Source organism: Amblyomma maculatum, chromosome 1 (genome assembly GCF_055883805.1).
Source record: "Amblyomma maculatum isolate TAMU_Amacu chromosome 1, ASM5588380v1, whole genome shotgun sequence".
NCBI lineage: Eukaryota > Metazoa > Arthropoda > Arachnida > Ixodida > Ixodidae > Amblyomma > Amblyomma maculatum.
Window position 1 is genome coordinate 159,675,917 of NC_139344.1, and position 17,753 is coordinate 159,693,669.

Here is a 17,753-nt window from a genome sequence, read left to right on the forward strand (position 1 = left end):
TTTTTCCTAAGAAAAGTCAAGCAATCCGGCTTTGATAAGTAATATATACGGCTTCAGCAGTCTTGGCGGAAATATCAAACTGAACACATCTATCAAAAGTTGCATTCTTCCCTGGACGAAGGGGTTTAGTCTATGGTTGGGTTTATGAGGTTTAACTATTACCGGGTGTGTGCTCTTTTTTTAGAAGGTTCGGAATTCGAAGAGAAGGGTAGCTAGCTTTAGATATATTTCAGCCCTGGGGCTATATTGGGGGCTACGGCGGGTACCAAGTAAGAGGCAGAATGCTTCAGTCGTTTCGCTAAATAACCAAATGCTCTATTGACACTTTTATATTTCATTTTCATTTTTGGGGTATGCTGAATCTGCAGAATTGTAGCTATCCACAAAACAGTATAGCCGCAAAAACTGATTCTCTTCATTGAAATGTAGTGCGCGTTACAAGTCCCATAATATTGTCGCGAAGAAGATCGGCAGTGGCGTGAGAGGAGCCGTCGCGCTGGGCCAGCCATTAATAAATCATCGATCATCCTGTCGCTGCCATGTTGTGCCGTCTTCTTTGCTTGTCACCACGTAACATTTTGGTTGGAAGTGCGGCGTACGTCACCCCCATTCTCGCCTTGGAGCATCGACGCCATCTGTAAGCCGGGATCATCGACCGAGAGCCCTGGGACTCGCCGAGCAGTTTCGCCCCAGCCCTTCCTGCCCAAACACGACCAACTACCGCCGCCCAGCCCCCAGCCCGGTTCTGTAGACAAGGAGAACGGACAGACCAATCATAACCGAGATGAAGGACCCGAAAGACGCGAAGGACCAAACGGAACGGGATATGTACACGCAACCCCCGCCCAGCCATCCGACGCGACCTCGAGCCATCGGCCCTATGGACTCTGGTGACGGATGGTTGAACAACTCCAAGTGAGGCGGATCACCCAAGCATAATCGTGTTCATCGTCATCGTGGTTGCAGGCGCGTCATTCTCTTCTATCTTTCCTTGAACATTTACACTATCATGTCACCATTGACTTAAATGAACCGATCGGGACGATCGCTCGGTGGCCCCGGGAAGTGTTGCGAAGCAGAAGATCGTCAGTGGCGCGAGAGGAGCCCTCGCGCTAGGCCAGCCATTAAATCATCGTTCATCCTGTCACCATGTTGTACCGTCTTCTTTGCTTGTCACTACGTAACAATGTTACCCTGATAGGCAGCTTCCCACGGTAACACAGCGCCTGTCACGTGGATAATTTTTTTTAAGTTTAAGCCTTAAAAAAAAATCAGCCCGCGCATACAAATAAGCCGTACAGCAGGTCTTCGACAAGACATAGAAGGAAGTCTCGGACAAGATATCTCCGACGGAAGACTGCAAGTCAGCTGCATAGTTGGCAGTGGTGACACATCAACAGCGCCACGTCGCATGCGATTGCCTTGCCGAAAATCACGTCGTTCGTTGCAGCCACCCAGACCTATAAGCAAGAATTCCGGCCGATATCGCATCAGCTACTCACTGCTTTGCTCCATTGCTTGACGTTGTCCTGCGCTCTGAAAAAGTTCATGCTTGACCTCATGCTAAGCGCAGTTCCAGACTCGGCGTACACAATAAGCAGACCCGGATGACGTTGTGAGCACCCCTGTCCAGTCTTGTGCGCATCATATAAAAGATTGTAAGCTCAACTTCTCTGAGGTGAAATGCTTGGAATATTTGTCTGCGAGCCTAATTTGCGCCTTGTGTCCTTAACTCTGTTTGGCCCAATGTAACGGTAAGTGATGATCAAGGTAAGTGCAACGAACGCAAAATACGTGCTTAGATCGTTGCGAGAACACGTGCTGCATTCCTGCACACCGCGTATAGGGCGTATTGACATGACGTCATTGTGACTCTGCTGGTAACCATATCGCCTGGGGTGCCCAATGTCATGGCGGAGAAAGATGCGCCGCTCGGGCGTAGGGCCATCAGGTGTACACTATGGGTGTGTGCGAAGCTTTAACCGAAGTAGTCCATTGTAAGCATCTCTCAATACGTGATTCAAGTGTTAAGAGCCGATAAATGAGCTTTTGTTAGAGGATTTCAGCTTTTGGGCACTTTTTCAAGGACGGGAGTGGTGCTGTGCCGGCTCTATTGACTGCAGTCTTAAGACGCGTGTGTAATCTTTGCGGTCGAGTTAATTTCGTGTTTGTAAACATGGCTACATTGTACCAATCACTCACTGCAGCCACAAAAAGTGTATCTGCAGTCATCGATCTCTGCAATTAGTGAAAAGCTCGATGTGGCTTTGTGAACAACTGTTATTTTGTCATTGGTTGCACTGCTGTGCACAGAAAGGTAAGATTTCTTTTTTTTTAAGTGCCGTCCATCTGTGCCACGATCGCGTCTTGCTGCAATCTACGCAGGGATCAGAATCAGCAGAAGTGATCGTAGTAGCGAGTCGTTGCTGGCCAATAGTGCAATGACCCGGTTATTTCCCATCGCATCGCTTTCGAAAATATAAGTCTACACTTCTGTGTACACCGATACATCGCAGTGCTCTTAAACCCTTAAAACACGTATCTGGAGCATGCAAACCACCATGCACAAATTATTTTTTTTTTTAATGTTGGCTTTCTCATGGCCCTACTGCGCTACCATTCGCGCTGCGCACACTGCTGCGTGCGTCGTTCTTGAGCTCTCTGATGCGCCGGAAACACACTATGACACACTAATGGCCGCACATCCAAGCAGCTAAACAAAACACCGTGAAATACAGGCTAGCTAACTCCAGCGATGGCTCGGATACGAATGAACGTACAAGTCATACGCGATGGGCCTTGTCATACGGCTCAAAACACCGGTCGGACGCGGCCGATCATGGCCGATCCAGCCGATCTGTTACGACTTGGTTACTGCCTTTGCAGGTAGTCGTGATATTTAGTTGGTTTTAAAAACAAGCATCGAAATCAGCGAGATAGAGGCTATCAATACTGAAACATTTTTTCTGGTACTTTTAATTTCGGTAGCCCTATAGTTTCGATCATGGCGTAAGAATACACAGTGATTTCGATCAGCCCAACTTAATAGCGGATGAAGCAATCAGGGTTGCCACATCTGACGCCCGCTAAATCTCTCTCTATACAACTGGAATACGAATATACGCCGGCCCTGTCGCCGACCACCCACATTGGTATACAATTATGTGTATGCGAGATGGGGACTTTCTTTCTTTTGTTTGTTGCCCTCTCATTTATACAGGGAGCGCTCACGGCATTTTTGGATGGGACGAGCATGAAGTAAATGTTTCGAATTGTGGCAGCCATTGGGTGAGCTTTGTTGAAGCTATTTGGGGCGGAGATTCTTAATTGGAACAACTTCGTTGTGGTGACGAGCGTCAGCTGTGTACGCGAACCAGGTTGACGCAGCCGAAGTACGTTGAGTGCTTATACTGCAAGCACGATGGTGCGCCTGCTAGAAGTATGCGTACCACAGGCAAGTCGCCTCTGCACACTAGCGTTCTGCGTCAGCCCGTGTAATACTTCCCGCCTGGATCGCACTTGCACCATGGCTCTCCTCAAACCACACATAGCCATATGGAATACCAATGTAAGGAGAGCCCATTCAGCCCCTAGTTCACTGCCTTGATAAGTTTTAGTGATTGCCTTGAGGTATCTTGCCCGCGGTCACTTTAGCAAGGTGAACGCTCTCCTGTGATGGGCGGGTCCAAGTAGCGGCGAGGGATTTTCCCTGGCTGTAATTGATCGCTAAATGAAGAAGAGTACGCAAAACGTTTGAAAGGCGGTAGGGTATGAAAGATACTTTGATGTGCATGAGAGATGCACCATGACGAGTGTTCCCTACTATTCATATCCGGGCCACAACGAGGGTACAAGAGGTCGTTGCCAGAAAACTACCGACCACCTGGAGCACTGGAGCGACTAAAATAGTCCAATATAACCATATCCCCGCACCCGTCAAATAATAACGATTTCACTCACTGTAATATCGCAAAATCTCTTCTCGTGCTTAAGCATCAAATTAGTTCTCCATCTGTTGTATCAATATCAATACTAAAAATTTAGCCCATTTTTTTCTCACTGAAAAGCCTAACGGTGTATGTAGCGCTTTCGGCTAACAAAAATGTGCCTTTATAATCCACATGTTACCCTCAGCTCGAATTGTTTGCTTTTGATTGTTTAGTTTCTAGCAGAAACTATACGACAATGGACAAAACACGTAAGGGGCAAAACAAAGGCGTCAAATTACCTTCCCCGTGTTAGATTCTCTTGTCTCCGACGTTGGAGCTCGAGTGCGCCTGGTTGATGAGCAGACATCTTGTAAACGGGGACCTCAACATCACAAGAAATCTCGCAGCTCTAGCTTCTTTGGCCACTCAGGCCTGAAAAAGACCCAAGAAGGACTTGACAGACCAAGATCGAAAACTCCCTGTCGCTATAGTCCAGCCCAAACTCCTACAACCGAAAGCTTACAGCAAACTACCCTTTCCTCACACATCCTAACTCGCTACTTCCGAGGAGAGATCGCGCCTGTCTCTTTGGGCCAGTTATCGTGGGTTTGGGTAGCTATAGTTGCACTTAATTTTTTTTTCTACATCATCGGTTGTGCAAAATCCTAATTTCCAAATGTAGGGCCACATCTATTATAAGTGGGTTTAGTCACGTGGTATACGGGTGGAATGGGAAAAACTTCTCTTATTCCTTTATTATACCTCGAATTACTGTATGTCACAGTATTAACAGTGTTTAAAGGGTTATAGGCCCAAATTATGGAACACTATTGGATAAATTTTGTAAATAATCTTCGACGCGGACGAATGGTTTTGCAAGCAGAATTATTTTTCATGCTTGCTTTCCAAAATGGCTGCTATTCATGGCAGGAGACGTGGCGCCATGTTCTGAAGGCATTCTTTTTTTTTTTTTTCGCCCGAAACCCTGTCTGGCTCGACGATTCTTAACACTCGCTCTCGGAGGTGTCATTGGCATTGCCCAATTTACAAGACAGGACGAAATAAATTGAATAAGGGCGTGAAGCAGAAAATAAAAGCACTTCTGCGAAGTGTGAACCCGGCTGGATCATAATGTCTAGGAAGCGTGATTTTTAAGCGTGCAATGTCTACCACGCCTAAAGCAAGCTTGCAAAAAAAAAAAAAAATGTAATCACTCACACTTGGCAAGCGTGCACCACTCCACTCTCGTTTGCTTTTTAGAGTGTAGACTTCGAGTATGATGCCCAGCTTGGAATTGCATTCCAGGCCTTGAACACCACTGTGCTCGTTAAGCGACAAAAGAAGCAGCGTCTCTCACCTCACTACTGAAACTCAAAGATAATACTCATTAGCTAAACAAATGAGGAGGGCGTCACGATGAGTCGAAGAGCCGATGCATTTCCACCAGGTGCAGCAAAAGCCGTCAACGACGCACCTAATAAAGAGAGTTCCCAGCTTCGTTTCCTGGCCAAATGATGTCCACAAACTTCGGTACCACAGGGGTGCCAGATCGTGCATAAAAGCCGGATAATATGAACGAATTACTTCGTTGGAGTATGCGCATCTTATTTATTCTCTTGATATTATGCCAGGGCGTGGTGCAATGGGAACCCTTGACATCAGCCGCTTACTTCCTGCTCTTGCCCCCAAGGGTTACGTTTCCGCTTAGCGTGGTTCAGAATATCGCCGGTGGTAACAAAGGAAAGGGATTTTAGGACACTGCTGTACCATTCTGTTTGGTGTATAATCGTGTAAATGTTACTACCAGATACAGGCCAGCACTTACGTGTGGCAGAAGTACACGCAGGTATGCGTATGGAATTCAACAGCACCTTTAAAATCAAGTTCCAACGTTGTATCCTGAACGCAGCGACAGTAAATAAACCAATAATGGCAATACAGGCGCCTTCTCAGCGTTGTTTTTCACAGATGAGCTCGAGCGTACTGGCCCAACTCGTGATTCCATTTTTCTCATTTACGGTGACACAAGGGGCAGACGCATCACGAATAGAAAAATACACCTAAACTACTGTCATTCGTCCGTCCTGGGGTTATTCCACCCAAAATTAACTGCTATCAACTAGCCAGATTGTCCATCTCACTGCCTTTTTTTTTTTTTTTTTTCTGTTCACGCCCGTGTCTTTCACGCCATTTAGATGTTGTCGAACGCGACACGATATGTGCATGCAAATGGGATCATTACGGGCTGTCAGCACGGCTCAGCTATCGCTTTCCAAAAGTCGGCGACATGTGTAGTCTTTGAAGAAGTGCAGGCTAAGCCACTTCAGAAACTGTAATGGTGCCAGCTAAACTCTGTAGAAGGAGAGGAAGGGGGAGGGGGGAGATTTTGCAGAAAGAGCCGGAGGAGCCGGCACAGAGGTGGTAGAGGACGGCGAAGAAGGGTCTGTTAAAGCACCCAAAGGGACATGGCTACTGAGCCGGAGCACCAAACGATGCCTGTGCGATGTCTGGGCCAGTGTAAGATACCAGGTGGCTGAAATCATTCCGGAGCCCTCCACTACAAAATCAGTTTTCCTGTTTCACTTCTACCTTCCTGCCTAGCCTCACGGCGAGGTTGATTTGTCAATCGGTAAAGTGAGACAATTAATGCGCACTTCCCATCCTCAGTCCGTTTTTTTTTTTTTTTTCCCCAAGGGACGTTAGGCTTTCACAGCTGCGTACACGGTTGCAGCCTAAGACGGATTACGCAATCACTAGAGCGCTGAAGAGGAGCTGTTTTCGGAAGCCCACAGCGCGAACTGTTTCAGAACGGTCTCTCAAATGCACAGCCGAAGAAATTCGCAGCTGCGTCCAATCGCGTCTCAGAAGTCCTGTCATCGCTGGCGCTCCGCTCCGGAGCTTGCTTTGCGCTCTTTTCGCGTGCCCATTGGACGAAATAGACCGAGTAGGTAAGGAGGAACAGGGAAAGGAATGCCGGGTAGAGAGAACTATTTCTCTTCCTTGGGGCCCTCTCTGCAGCAGCGCGCTGTAAGAGCCAGGTGGGAAGGAGCCGCTCATTTCCTCGCCAGTTTCCTTCGCGTGAACCCCCTCCGCAGACGCTTCTCCCCACCGAGCCGATCAATACAGCACGGAGGGGGGGTGTGCTAGGCGTTATCGTCGCTTGGCGCGGCTAGCGCATGCGCTGAGGAGGAGAGACCACCGATCGCAGCGCCGCTGCGCCAAGCGCTCAGCTAAACGTAAACAAAAGTGTTCCGAGGCTCGCGAGCAGATTCAACACGTAGCGAGCGACCCGTGCGCCAATCCTAGGCCGCTGGCAACTCCAGGTCCGCCGCTTCTCGCTTTGACACAGCGCGCCGCCGTTCAAAGGGACCTCGAGGCGGAGGTCTTCGGGCGCGTCTCGGCTTCCGAGTCAACTGCGCCGTCCGAAACCGCACAGCGGCTGCTGCTCCCTCGACCGCGTGTGGGCGCCCCGTGGTCGGCGCCGTTGGAACGAAGCTGATCGTCAAAAAGTTAGTCGCTTCGTGACGACCCTGCACGACAACTTTCTTTGGCAAAGGTGAGCACGGCCCGTTCATCATGCTGTTTGTGCCGCTCCTTGTGCATACTGGATGTGCGCAGCAACTTCTCTGCGAAGTTTTGCCGCGCTCTCTCATTCGCTCCTGCACGCTGCCCGCTCGGAAAAATGAAAACAGAACTACCGTACTGGAGTGCGACCACGAAGTTTGGCAGAGTGACTTTATTTCTGTTTCCGTTTTTTCATATCGTACATTGGGTGACCCAAGTTCACGCCGCCTTATAATTCATGACGCCGCGAATAAACGAAAAGAAAAATAACCGTTGATTTTTTCACCCTTGTCTGAGCCCAAATACCAAATTCCAGGAGGCTGTTTTTACATTGACTCTAAGCATTCAACAAAAGGAAATTATGTGTGTGACTACGAGAACGGCTGTGAGTCCACGTTTCTTAATAGTTCGTTTTGATCTTTCGACTCGGTGATCCGGTGCAAACTAAAGTAGACCGGCGATACCTTAGAGAGTCGAAAACAGACAACTCAATTTCTACGGTTTTGTTGTTTGCAGCCTCGGTCTATATTCTTCGCAATTACGCACATTAACTCAATCCTCACATACTCTACAATTTGTTCGCCGCAACTTACTTGGCGGCTTCGAAACTGACGATAAGTTCTCATTTTAAAGTAGAGCCTTCGATCCATTACCAGAGCATTCGCAGTAAGCCACGTCCGCGACATGCGCTCCCCAGTCTCCTTGCTTAAGGCACACACAATCAGCCACACAAAATGCGTGCTGCTGCATTCCTCTTTTTCCTCATCACAGTAAAGCCTCTAACGCTTCGACTGTATAAGTTCCCAGGAACTTCTATCCCCGCTTCTGGTCCCCTGGGAATAAGCTTAGAGAAATGCGTTTCGGCTTCCCGTCACTGCCTTTCTGCAGACAACGCTTTGTGAGAGAAATGTCGCGCTCACTTTCTCCACGTACACGGGCCACGGTGCCGTGGAGGTGGCATTTCGGCGTGCGCTCTTTTGTAGCGCAGCTGCCGCGTACACGGCATTTCGGGGTTTGCCGGGTAAAGTGGACTCGCGTTTGCCTTCTGCTACTGACCTCCAGCACTTGCCTGAGCTTTTGGCATTTTTCCTTCCTTGGCTACAGTTTTCATTAGAGGGCTTTCAAAAAGGGCCTGCCTAAAATATTTGACAAGAGTTGGCGGCATAATTTTCACTCTTTCTTCCTTCATCGCAGGAAGAAAAATCTTCTCGTCACTTTTCTCTTCTTGTGTAAGCTATATGTTTAAGCCTAATCAACGAGAAAGGAATGCGTCTTGAGCAACAGGCTGCCGCTACACGCATGCCACATCAGGTTTCGCTGCGGTTCTGCAGGGGCGCTGATCTCCCCTCCGTTCACTTGCGAAGCGACTCGAATAAAGACCCCCAGTGCTCGTGGCATTTCCTCTATACGTGTAAACTTACGGAAAGAAAGATTCAGAACGAAAAATGGTAACCTCGAAGCTCAGAAACTTCCAAGCAGGCTTGCCCTGCCTGGGCAGCTTTTAAGAAAACGATGTGTGGCATCGGTGGAACTCATCAGCTTAAAAGAGCGCCGAATATTTCATGCGCCTCCATTTGGACTCAGCTGCGCTGTGTCAGAAGAAATGTGGAAAGGTCCCCTGAACATGTGAAGAATAGAAGCCCGCTGTCGATTCCAGCTCAGCACGTGGCTTGAAGTAATATTTTGTTTCTCGGTGGTCAATATCCAACGGCAGATTCGCGCACATTATATTTTCAGTGTTCAAGTTGAAATTATGGTTTATATAAATTCTACTGTGAAACAACACAGCATAGTCATGATCGCTGCAAATGGATTAGAAAAACAATTGACTAGACGCTTGTATACCTATTCGGTGCCAATAAGAGGGACATGCGCCGGTATCAGGCTTCCCGCGTGATTTTTGAGAATACACCGCAATAGAGAACTTGCACCCACGCCCGCGTTTCTTTTAACTTGCATGAAAGGTACGCGGCTGCTTGGAATATATTGTGGGGCCATGGTCACGACGAAAAATAATGAACGTCCTCAGTGTCGGTGCGCAATGAAACAAGAACATGTCGAAGGATATCGAAATAGGTTATTTTCATGACGGCTCCCTGTTCCATAATTAACAACCTTGAAGTCGCCGATTTACTCTTCTTGTGTCCGAGAACTGCGTGGCTAAAACCCTGCTGTGTTCCGTTCTGACCAACTGCGCAGCTGCTTTAATTGTGAAACGATGAGTCTTTTGCCCCGCTTGCTCTTCGCCGGGATGTCATTTGTGCACCCTATGGCCGTGTGGAATAGTTTCGCACGAGCCAGCAAAGTGGCCGACCAGCACGGTAAAGCCTGAAGGGAGTCGCTCAAGCCAAGTCGTCTGTCCTGATCGTTTCTTGCCCTCCTTTTATTGGCTCTACCATGCTGGGCGTCCACAGAGTGCACTGAGGGAGCCACCCAGGCACAAACGCGCTTGTCCGCACCAACATGGTTCCCATCTGGCATGTTTCCGGAAATCGAAGCGCGAAAACGTCAGAAGAGCAGTGGAGTGATTCTGAAGTTTTCGCACATTGCGTTGTGGAGGGCGCGTTTCTTGTAGAAAATGGATTTTCGGCGTGAAACGGTCTTACTCGACAAATCCGCGCTTCCTGCTAAACGCCCGTGGAGCGCTAGTGTCTTGCCGGACTATGAAGTCGTCGAAAAGGGCTGACGAAGTAACGTGAATGAAGGCTGCTCTAAAGCAGCAGTTGAAAAATAGAAGCACGCAGGGAATTGAAAAGACGCGGAAGGGTCCATACAGAGCGGGGAGCGTTTCTACTATCTGTCTGGCATGTATCATACATGCTGCATACAGGTTTTAGTTCGTAATAATGAGATCTTTTATGCGGGCCTATACTTCAGCGTGCCAACCAATACGGCTGCGAAACTAGAATTTCGATAGCGATGCGTGATTCGTAATTAGTGCTTCAAAGCGAATGGTCTTCCGTAAATTTCTTTTATTCGTTTGTATGTACGTGTGATTCAAACTCGTCACTGAAGCAATAAATAACGCGAACACATGTCATAACTGACCTCGGCAACATGTGGCACACTTACTTTTGGCGAACTGATGGGAACCTGTGATCCACACTGGCAGAAAGCTGGGTTTGAAACCTCATTTATGGTGTCTGCAGGCATTTAATTCTTAAACGTACGCTTTTGATACCGGAAGCATATGTTTATTGCTTTTCATCACAGCTTCTTTTGCACTCATCTAAACATTTTGTGGCAGCCTGAACTTAATCTGCGGCACTCTGGTATTGTGCCTCTTCCTTTGTTTCTGTTTTTCTTCTCAGCCTTTTTATTATCCTGTCGCTTCATTTACTAGCATGAAGCTGGACAAACCAGGGTTCCACTCAACCCAGCGAGAGTGAGGTGCGGACTCGTCACACCAACCGATCCAATCCAATTTACTGCCGCCTAGGACAAGCAACCCGCATTGCTTGAGAAAACCCTTTCACAATAGTTCTTGTTCATTTGGGCTCGACACGTTCTGTTTTTATTCGGACGGTCTAGTAATCCACACCTTTGCTTTATTCGGAACACAGTCAAACTAGGACATCCGTATCTGGTGCGCGTCCGGCTTTTCCTCGTTGTGTAAAAGAGCAACTAGAGCCAATGATGCCTTACCCTAACTACTCTCGTCTAGAGCTCACGCGCATAAACCAGCATTCCTTCCACTTTTCGAAGTATGGTGCTGCATGCTCGCTCGGTATCTTGCATTATTTTGGTGATTAGCTTGCCTTCCAACAAAAGTGTTTTGATTTTGGAATGACCAAAAGTATACGGAAAGCCATGTCTGGGCTGTGATGGGTGGCAGACCGGTTCGTTGTCCTCCTCTACAAAAATAAATCTGCGCAAGACCTCACGAATGTGCCCATGCCTCAAGTTGTTCCGTAACTCTGAACGCAGCGCCGCCATTTCACTCTACCTCAATTAGCGGTGTCTCGCTGCTGAACGAGCTGAAAGAAAAAAAAAAAAAAAAATACTGGTGCTCGCGGCCATGAACTCGGCCTAATAAGGTGCAAACCAGAATAAAGGATTCGGAGCTAACGAACCTGTTTAGGAGCCTTCGGGACAGACGCACAGCTATGTGTGAACACAATGCAAACTCGTTGTTCAAACTTGCGGAATGGATTCGTGCTGAAATGGCTGTCGAGTTTCAGAGCGGACGTTACTAGAAATACCCTTATATTTCGCCTTCGATATTTGCCAGGGGATCTGAAAAAAAAAAAAAAAAAGAAGAAAGAAGCTTGGTTCATTCAAGGGTACAAGATGTCGTCCAAGAAAATTTCATCGTGCATATTTTACTTCCGCGTCTTTACTGCATCATTAATTTAAAGTGTTGCTGATACAAAAACCGGGGCAAGTGGAGACAAGAGATAACTTAACGTTTTCTTCAGTGACTTGCAACTTACACTTAAACTAAACAAAATAAGCTGCTCAGGGGCGAGTTATTGTGTCCATTAAGGCAGGAGGAAGTTGCAGAAGCATGTCCCCGACGTCGTAAGGTCAGAAAGAAGCATCTTTACGTGGCAGGATGGCGCACCCCGATTATTTCTTTATGTGGATATTATTTTGCTTATCTCGTGTGCAAACCGGACTTTTCCGATATCAACTGTAGTTTAGGATGCGGTTATTCTTTTTAACAGCTGTAGAATACGATAACCTTCAGTGTATAAAGGCGACAAAATAGCGCTTACTGCGCGAAGATGGCAAGAGCTTACGCCGGTCACGGCGCCTTTTAATGTGTTACTATGTGCAGCATGAGCACGACTAAATGAATCGTTCAAGCGTTCAGTATCGCGCATTGCCCGAACATTGAATACAATTGAGTTGCATTATAGGAACAAGCAACTGCGAAACATATTTATTTACTGCTGGTAAATGTGCTCGTCATTCAAGGGTACCACAGCTCACTATTATAGGGGACGTCAATTCTCGGTGCGTGTTCACAAACGTATACAGGAAGAAACGAAACAAGGACTGAGTTAACGTATAAGAAAAGAGAATAAACAAGGTTGCGATAGACAGTAGTCTCTAACCTTTTTTTTTTTTTTTTTTTTACAAAATGAAGAAAGATTAGAGATCTGAAGTGAAGCTTGAGTGTGAGTTGGGGTTCATGCGTGGGAACGGCAGTGAGGTCAGCTGAAACCAGCGTGTTGCATACTCCTGCTCTCTACTGTTAAATTGGAGAACAATAACTAAAAACGTGCACTGAGCAGGGGTGTTGAGGACCTGAAGAAGGTATGAACGCACACTGATACACAAACAACACAACGGGCATGTTTAAGCGCTATATGCCAGTTCAATAAAAATAGAAGTACAAGGTTCAATATGTTCAATATTATTGGGATACTCGAAGCATTAGCCAGTTTTCGCATGCGCTTGTGATAAAGGCGTGATGAACCTTTCGATTTCTAGCGTTTAAATTAAAATCCTCGATAGCCTTAAGGTTAGGAGGGGATGCCATAGAGCCGCGGCAGTTGATTCCTCGTCTATTCGCAGCAATGTGCTTCTGTAGAACAAGTGTGTGGCTGAATAAGAGGGTGGCTCAATGCCCTTCGCTCCCCTGTGGAATGCACATCATGGCCGTGTGATGTCGCGCTAAAAGAAGGCTCGTTAGAGATGATGGCCCACTTAAATGAAATATCGAATTGTGTCTAATTCTGCATTCCTTTTAGCTGTTAGCGCAGACTTAAGCAATGGTATACGAGAGGTGCAGGCAGTGGCATTAAGGACAGGCCTAAAATCCTCTGGTTTTTCTGCTTTGTCACATCTATTCTTGCTCTTTGTTCCAAAGCGACATCAACCTAGCCCCATCCACGTTACTCGTTTGCAAAAAATAAAAGAGAAAGAAAACGAGGCCCTACTCAGATTGCATTATTTTCGGCAGCGTGCCGCGGACGTGGTGCTCCGCATTAGTGATAGCTGGCACTCTGAAATCTTAAATACAAAGCCGCCTCTCGGCGGCGCTGTAAAGAATTTCATCCAAGGGTTTGCCTTTGCGTAATCAAATTTTAGTGGTCTAAGGGCCAGCGGAGCGACAGTCTGCAAAGCCTGCGAGAGTTTAGGCGAGTGCGCCAAACTCGCGCGACTCACAGGAGTCCTCGCAACCTTCCCGCAGCTGGTGCCCCAGCCGCGAGCTCAACTCTCTTCCGAAGCGCGTTGCCACTTCGGCTTCCGGCCCCACAATCCGGCCGCTAAAGTGCCGCCCTAATTGTACTAAATGCGTTCCGTTGCGCCGCACAGCCATCAATGCGTTCGTGTCTCTCTTTTTTTTTTTTTTTTTTTTTTTTTTATGACGCCGCTTGTTTCGCCACAGAGCCATGGGACCGCCGGCGCCGTAGGGGCTTTTCTCCTTTCCTCTCCCACCTCATTTGTCGACTGTACCGAGCGTGAAGAGAACGCGTCACGACGCGTTGCTTGACGGCGAGCTATGGGCACTAAGTTGCTTAATTCGAAGAGACTGAGGCAAACAAACTTTGCTACTTTGTATCCAATCTGGAACTATCACGAAAGGTTTGTTCGATGGGACGCGCTGGCGATCTGTCACAAAAGCCATAATTGTTAGGCGCGAGTTTTACGCTTAATGAATGCGCGTTTTCGTAATCCGCACGTGTTTGCTGTGTTTGCTGTGAGTTGGTAAAGCTAGTATGCAACTGCGACGTTAAGATAATGGAAAGCTGCAAATTTCTTGCTCCTAATATTTCTTGCCAATCTTACTCTCAGAGATATGATTAATAGATGATTATGCCTGCCCATGGCCTCCGAGATCACCTCCGCGCGCACGTCCGGAGAGAGCGTAAGTTGGAAAAGGAGCATGGCAGCGTCTTTCGCCGCACCGCGGCGCTCGCCACCTATGCATCAAGTGTTCCTCTGCAGCTTGGCGCGAACTGTAAAACACGAGTTTCCTCAGCTTGCGCTCGTACCACAGTCGAGCTGCCAGCTTTAAAATGCCACGAGCAAGACGGCAGCCAACAATTTCGCTATCGTTAAAGTACTAATAATATAAGGCCCACATGCGCAAAGTTAGGCAGCGACTACCCGAAGCTGCATGCGTGCTCTAGATGGTGCTCTCTGCTGCGGTTCCGCGTCTTTTTTTTTTTTTTTTGTCAGTGTGTATATACACGTCGTACATTTGCGAGTTCATTAACTCGCTAAATACAGTATTTACGAATGCGGCGACGTACATAAGCATCCATCGCACTAATGCAATTCTCTAAATGGTTCTGCCACAATGATTATTGCTTACTTAGTAGATGCATTTTACGATAGCTATTTTATTTCTCGCACGGTTTTAAAGCCGCCTTGGGAGATCGCAAGCACGCAAGTTCGATAGAGTGCTTACGGAAAACATTTTACATGGGTTTTTATAATATGTCTTAATGATGGCAAACTTGCGTAATAAAAAAAAAAAGTTCGATAAAGGTGACGGGTAATAGAGGCACTTTCAGGCATCTCTGCCGTCATATGAGTATATGCGAGGTTTTCGGAAGTGATCCCGTTAAAAACGGATCAGCTTATACGATCGAAAGTGAGGAGAAGCTATTACCTCGTTTGTAAACTACGCGGCCCGCCATAACATAAATGTGCGCAATTATCACGCGAGTTCCAGCTTATTTCTTATTTTCACTTGTTTGCATATGCTACAGACTGGGTGCAGTGCTTTTATTTTTAATTTTTACTCCTATGCCTATACGCGCTGAGGGCCAAGCCGATCAAATGGGTTAATTCAAACGAATTATGATTAAACTATAGAATGGCACTATCATACACGCCTGCCACACTAGTTAGCAATTTTTCATTAACTTTCAATGATATGCGAAACTTATCAGAATATTTTTGGCACTAAGCATCCACCGGTTGTAATAATACTAGCCCCTTTCTGAACAAAATTACGAGGCAAACACAGTGAGCAATTTAAAAAAGACATGTTTTTCTATTTACAAAACTCATGAGGGGGACAAAAAGAAAAACAATATGGGCAAGCACAATCAAGAAGTACACACATTTCGTTATTTACAAAGTTCAATCACCACATGATGACTACTTGCGTAGTTTTCTATTCGCAAAGATAAAACTCGCCAAACTGAACACTCAGCTCCTATCTGACTCAGCAGTTCTTTTTTTTTTTTTTCTCGGTAAGCTGCTTGATCAGTTACTATTTTTCCTTCGTTGATAAGCTGCGGCCTAAGCAACTTTTCTATGATTATTTTTGTTGTTTCAGTGGCGTGGTTCTTTCTTGCTGCACAAAGCTAGAAGAGAGCATCTCTCGAAGTAAGCAACATAAGATAGCGACATGTACGCTACACATAGAATGTAGCGATGTACGCTCCACTGGAATTTGCTATATTTGCAAGCAAGCGCAGAAGCCTTAGGATTAAAAATGGGGAGGAAAACGAATGTCCCATCAGTTCACCAAACTGCAACAAGACCTTGCAGCTGAGAAACATGCATGCCTTTGACCACTCGAGGATACGCTCGTAACGTTGATTGACTGCCGACTTCACGAGTGATCGTTAGGCACTCAAAGACTACCACCTATACGAGGTAGTCTTGACGAGTAACTGTTTCACAAGCAAAGAAAACTATCTACACGAGCACAATGCGTTAATTCTAAGTAGAACGGAACGCATTATGTGAACGCAGCAAGAACATCAACACTCCGCTTCGGTAGTAAACACAACACTTAAATTGTGAAACATTTCGAACACACATTGAGGTCAGTCTTTGCTGAAAAACCAGCTAAAAATGAAAGGCTACGTGACACGCTCGTAACAAATTTTTCATCAATGTACACGCGCAAAAAACGAGAGAACCGCCAGCGGAGATACGCCGCGAGCGGGCTGGGCGATGCATCGACGCATAGGCGGGCGCTGCCGCCTGGAGGAACTGACAAACTTACAACATTTGGCAGAAACGCACGCGAGGGTGATCTCGGAGGCCATGGTCTGCCACGTGCCCCGCACGCGCGCGCGCGCGCGCACACACACACACACACACACACACACACACACACACACACACACACACACACACACACACACACACACACACACACACACACACACACACACACACACACACACACACACACACACACACACACACACACACACACACACACACACACACACACACACACACACACACACTTTTTTTCTTGTGCTTGAAGCGACTTCTCTGTTCAGGCAAGGAAAGGTTAGCAAATGACATCTTCTGCTGGCAGGAAACATAATAGACGATGCTTACAAAGTAGCCAGTTATTTTCGACTGCTTTATTCAGGCACTCTAGAGTGACCAAAAGAAAACCAATGCAGCAGAAGCTTAAACAGAAAAGAATCAGCATCTAAGGAAGGCAGTGCAAAAAAGAGCTGCAGAGGCTAACTCAAGCAAGAAGTCATAACGTGAATTTGCATGCTGCTTAAACATAGAGCATGGATGAGAAAAGAGGAAGAAATGCAAGTGGATGTCTACTTAGGCCGTGAAATAAATTTAATAAGCAGCAGAATAAAGCAGCCGCGCTCTAAAATACCACCTAAGTGTAAAACATCAAATTCTTCCAGCTGGTATTCCTTTATACATTTTCTTAGTAAGTCCTTGCCTGTTCGTGCAAAAACAAAATGACTTGAAACGCAAAGTTGAAATAAGATATTAATAGGCTTAGCTGGAGTATACAAGGAAGGCCTTTTAACTCGGAGAAGCGCGGTATAAGATTCCAAAACCGGGACCATTGTGCCAAGTTTTTGTTGATAAGCTGCTATAGTTTATAACTCTTAACGTCGTAGTTCTATTTGACATTGATAACTCTTCGCCCACCTCAAGACAAACATCAATTAGGTAAAACATGAATTCCCATTCACGCAAGTCTTCGTGCTCGGAATTTGTTGCCGGCTTTGTGCGTGCGTGCGTGCGCGTGTGTTTGTGTGTGCGTGAGCGTGCGTGCGTGCGTGCGTGCCTGTGTGTGATTACCTGTATTTGCTGGGATGTGTTTGCGGTTGGTGTTGCCCTCGGGCTATCGACATCTCCGTTGCATTATGAGTTCAGCTAGTGAATGGAACTACTCCTTTCAAGCCCACGCCGCCATGCGCATTCCTATAATATATTCACACGCTTGCCTGCAAGCAAAGTGTTTTTGCGTCGCTTCATTCTATTTTTGCGCAGGAAATCCTCGTACAATGCCGAAGTAGCGCGTTGTGTTCATGACAGTGTTTTCTCTTGTAAGGAGAGCAGTGGCCTATC

General features: G+C 46.8%; 1 protein-coding gene across 1 annotated transcript in view; it reads left to right on the forward strand.

The window, feature by feature from the left end:
* Positions 1 to 7,216: 7,216 nt before the first annotated feature.
* Positions 7,217 to 17,753, forward strand: part of LOC146204742 (uncharacterized) — a 170,441-nt gene continuing 159,904 nt past the window's right edge. The window contains exon 1 of the mRNA XM_084589452.1: positions 7,217 to 7,485. The gene's annotated coding sequence lies outside the window, so the exon portion shown is untranslated. The remainder of the gene's footprint in view (positions 7,486 to 17,753) is intronic.